This window comes from Setaria viridis, chromosome 2, assembly GCF_005286985.2.
Source record: "Setaria viridis chromosome 2, Setaria_viridis_v4.0, whole genome shotgun sequence".
NCBI lineage: Eukaryota > Viridiplantae > Streptophyta > Magnoliopsida > Poales > Poaceae > Setaria > Setaria viridis.
Genome location: NC_048264.2, coordinates 21,509,472 through 21,514,601, shown reverse-complemented (window position 1 = coordinate 21,514,601; position 5,130 = coordinate 21,509,472). Strand labels below are relative to the sequence as shown.

Sequence of the window (5,130 nt, the reverse complement as noted above, 5' to 3'; positions counted from 1 at the left end):
ACTATGGAATTTTGCTTACAAATTCTGTAAATTAGGTTGAATCCTGTAGTCCTACCATCCAACTAACTAATTTTCAGGTCTGTATGAGATATATAATGTATATTCACCTTTTAAGATCCTTACGAGGCGATTGAATTTGTTCTCAATTTATGAGTTTCGAAATTCTAGCAAATTAATGGCAATTCACAAGTAAAAAAAAAAATGTGACCTCAACAATGCCTCCACTCATCTTTAACCTCCACATTAGTCCTTTAGTCCTACCAAAGACCATGAATGGTGAGGGGAGAGCACCAGGTCGCTTAGGTATGATACTCCAGTTTGAACAGTAGTGTGAAAAATTATTCTGCTTACACCCAAATAAGGATCACATTTTGGTTTATTTGAAATGCAACAGCTAATTGGAAGATATACTATGAAGCACTGCAGCACCAGAGTCTACCTACATTATGTACAAAGGGCAATGATATAAATAGAACCATATGCAATCAGATCCTTCTACCACCCAAATTATCTCTAGTTAACAAGAACATATAGCAGTGTTATCGGCCCTTCTAAACTGGCCTGTATTTTGCAAAGATTGTTACACCAGATCTCTAATTGGTAGGTCAACACAAATTGCAAGACAAATATATGGATGCATACATGCATGATACAATTGGCTGTCCAGCACATGATGAACAGGAAAGACAGTATCTTGGAAATTACCAGGACGTCAGTGACAGGCCTCGTCAGGTGAAGAGAGGAAGGCTGGTGGCCAGGCCAGGAAGCAAGCAAAGATGGGGTCGCCGTGCTCCAAACCGTCATCAGTCTCCAGGCGCTCGAGCTTGCCAGACTTCAGGTGAAATGAATAGCTGCCTTATCCCCATGTCTTGATGAACACCTTCCCGCTGCGCCCAGCATCGATGTCGCTGAGCCAAGTGCACAGGTGCCGGTTCACCAGGTCCCTGGGCAGCCCTGGCACACTGTCGAGCACCTTGAGCAGGCGAAACTCCTCCACCAACCATCCATTGTCGCTCCATTTGGTCTCCCCACGCACCCATAGTTGCAGCCGCTGCTCCAGTACCACCGCGATGCACAGCCTCCCGTCCTCTGGCAACTCGCCAATGCGGTACTTGCGAAAGGAGTCCCCAAGCTCAGCCGGCGCCAGCAGGAAGGAGAAATCCAGCGTACCAGGGTTCAGTGCAAGCATGCGGCCGGAGTTGCCGATGTGCCAGTAGATGTTCCCTCCGGCGTGCACGCAATCGGGGTCGAAGTCGACCACATCCTTGGAGCGCCGCAGGGCGCCAGCTGCAGTCCCCGTCGCGGACGGTCGCGACCCAGGCGCGCGGGCGGCCCTCGTCGACGGTGACGCAGACGGCCTGGAAGCAGAGCCTGCTGGGGTGTGCGCGGGAGAGCACCGCGGCGCCGACGACGTACCTGCTGCGGCGCCAGCGGTCGCCACCAGGCAGCGTGTCGCGCGGGGGCGGCGGGAGCAGCGCGCGGCGGCGGGAGGCCGGGTCGAGGACGAGGATGCGGGGGAAGACCTTCCTGTGGACCGGGTCCGGGAGGAGGAGGACGAGGCCGAGGCCGAGGTGGACGTCCTGGATGGCGAAGCCGCGGGCGTCGTCGATGGAGAGGCGCGCCGTGGCGGAGGCGGCGGTGTCGCCGAGGGGCAGGAAGACGTCCGGGCGGTGCGGGCCCGGCTCGACCGGTGGCAGGGGCGGCGGGCCGGGGGTGATGCAGGGGTGGAAGAAGTAGCCGAGGAGCGGCGGCGCGCGGGGGCGAACGAGGGAGGCGACGCGGCACCAGCGGCGGCAGGCGAGCTCGGCGCGGAGGAGGTCGGCCGGGGAGAGGAGCCGGAGGATTGTGCGGAGGATGTCCTCCGTGAGGACGGTGGCCGTCGCCTCCTGTGGCTCTGCCGGCGGAGGGGGAGAACGAGGCGGAGGAATTGGGGGGAGGAGGGTTTTTAGAGAGAGACGAGAGGGCGAGGGGGGGGGGGGGGGGGGGGGGGGGGGGGGCGGGCGCTCAAACGGCCGACAGCTGGAGGCCACTCACACGGTCACACCTCGTTCTCCTGCTTCTGCTTTCCTCCTCGGTCCTCAGTGTAGAAGGTGCTTGTCAGCTTGTGCTTCCCGTGTAGAAAAGGAGAGGAGCCTTTGGACTTGGGAGTCTCGGAATTTTGAAAGCAGTACCCATGTTTGGTGTTTTACGAAAAGTATTAGAATCGTCTAAAAATTTTCAGATAACTTACTTGAGCTTCTATGGTCTCAAATTGACTTTTGAAACATTTTGCTATGCAACGGAAGACCATGTTGTCTCAGGCGTTGTCTTCCTGCTGTAACGAGGCAAAACGGTCCTTTTTTCCGTTGCAAAATCCCATGTGACAAATTTTTTTCAAATTCTTTTTTGAGAGGAACATGTGAGAAAAAATTTTAGCCGAAGCCAGCGAACGGCTCATGTGTGATGGTGCATAACGTAAAATCAGTCTTCAGCAAAATTTAGTATAGGGGCACCAACATGTTTAGCCTGGTAAGTGATTGCGATGTTGACTCGGTGTGTAACCTCAACAGTTTTAAGATAACAGCCGATCCGTTCCAAATTGTAGGTTGTTTAGCTTTTCTATGCACTAGATAAAGAAGGGGGCGGTGGAGGAGGAGGAAGAGGAGGAGCTGAGAAGGCGGCACGAGAGGCGGTGGGCGGTGGCGGAGACGGAGGCACAGAGGGTAGCCATCGTCGGCACCGGTGGAGGTGGCGAGGAGGGCTGGGGTTTTGATGCTTCTCCGACGAACACGCTCGCGATTAGCAGCAATGGGTTTTAGCAAGGAGTTGACACTTGACAGCGAGTGGTAGACTAGTAGACTGCTGGATGAACACATATTTTCACTTTTCAAAAAAACACACGGTGAGGGATAAGGGTACCCACGGTCCTCACTGACCAGGATACTGGTCGGTCCTGACAAGTGGGCCCACCCAATCACGCCATGCAGGCTAAGGTATGAAGATACATGGAGCACAAGTCCGAAGCTCGGGTGAACGAATTCTGCCCGGATATCACGGGATACTTGTTGTAAACCGACTCAAATTGGTTTCATTGTAACAACCGACTAAGATTAGATCCTATCCGACTTGTAACCCTAGATTATCAGCCTATATAAGACGGCTAGGGACACCCCCCGAGGGTAACTCAACCCAACGCACCTGAACTCTTCGCACCTGCAATCAGCAATACAATCCACCAGGACACAGGATGTAGGGTATTACTCTCCGGAGGCTCGAACCTGTCTAAACCGTGCGTCCCTGTGTTACCATTCGAGTTCTTGGTCTTACGATCTCCTCTTTCTACAAACCTACCACTTGGGTAACCCCCTGGTGGACTGCCGGTTACTAAATCCAACACACGGTTTGAACAAGACCAGGTTAAGGCGCGATGGGTCGCGCATAGGGGTGAGCGCGACACCTCCCATAAACTCGTTTTTATAGTGCCATCCAGTTACTTGCCGCCATGTGTTTCCGGTCATGTGATAAAAGTGCAACGCACATGGGGTGGTGCAAGCATGCAATGCAGTTTGGTACTAGATATTGCTTTCAAGTGACCTTGGTAATAATGTTAGCAAAAAAATTGAGCCTATTTTATTTGATTGGTCGTTACTCGATCTCTTGTACAGTGTTCATTTTAAAAACCGTTTGCACCATTATATTTTTTATGACAAGATCTACAAAATAAGACCCATGTTGAATATATTTTGAAGTTGTTTTATATGACTGACGACTTACATTGAAGCATAGTAGTAACTTATATATCAAATTTGTAGCAACTTATATATCAAATTTACATGCAAACTAAAAGATATCTTACCTAGAGATAATGCAACAAAATATGTAAAACACAATATATCAACTTATGTAGAGACATATACGAACATACATTGTATGTCTACTTGTTTAGGAGCAATGTTATGTAGAGCCCAATGCAACAGCGTATGTAAAGATTTGTGTGCACAATATATGCACAGACTAAATATAACAACTTATGTAGAAATGATGTGGCAACTTAGGTAGATGTTTCAAAGATAATGATATTAGGATTGAAAATTCTTTATGTAGCAATTTATGTGTATAATTTCTTTGTAGGTTTGAACATAAGTTGCTAAGCACTTAATACAGAAGTAGCTACTACACAGCAATGTAAGTTGTTGGTGTATACAAATAGCATATGCATCATGGGTCTTATTTTACAAGTCTCATCGTAACAAATATAATGGCGCAAACGGATTTAAAAACGGACATTCCGTAGGAGAATTATCACACTTTAAAGGTCCAAGCAATTATTTTAAAAAAAAAGTCACCTCTAATTAGAGGAGCCACCCAACAACTTTCAAACAACACAATTGATTAGCAACGCGCGTCATTGAGAATTGATGATGTGCCGCTATGTCCTCGACAAAAAATATTTTAATATTTTATGACTCTTTATGATTGAAAGAAGGTTAAATAGATTTCTTCTCAATCTAGTTCGGTATGAATTGGCCCGGCCCATCTAAACAAACCTATGGTAGAAATTCACCCATCAAGTTAAAAACAAAGCTCCATAATTCTCTTCTTATTTTTTTTAAAAACAAAAACTTCATAAAAATAACTCTCAGGATACTACCCTTCAAAACTACTGCAAAATCATCTCAAAACAAAATAAAACTCTACGTGTCATGATTAGCGATAATTGCCGGGACATTCGGGCTGCCAAAAATCAGCAACCAAGGTCCGTCAATCCTCGCTCCCCAAACTACCCTTGGAACTGCCCGATCGGACCGCCGTGGAGTGCACACCAGGTGGCTTAGTCGAGCCACTTCAGTACTTCACTAAGACGCACGCAATGGATTTCCCAAACTAGCCCTGCGTCTCCCCCCCCCCCCCCCCCCCCCCCCCCGCGCGCGCGCCTCGCTCTGCCGCCGCCTTCCACCACGCTTGTATAAACCCACCACACACAGCGGAGGGGCTTTGCCTAGGGTTTTCAACCGCTCCACTCCACAGCCTGCGGCAGTGGTGCCTGCCGACATCGCGCGCCCCCTTGGAGTTGGAGCTCTCGGGTCCGGAGGTGAGCGAAACTCTAAGGTGATTGAACTCCTTTGGTCCTCTCCTCGCTCCGGTCCTCCG

The 5,130-nt window shown here is 49.6% G+C and overlaps 1 pseudogene; it reads right to left on the bottom strand.

The window, feature by feature from the left end:
- Positions 1-712: 712 nt before the first annotated feature.
- On the bottom strand, positions 713-2,175 carry LOC140221859 (uncharacterized; annotated as a pseudogene).
- Positions 2,176-5,130: the final 2,955 nt, after the last annotated feature.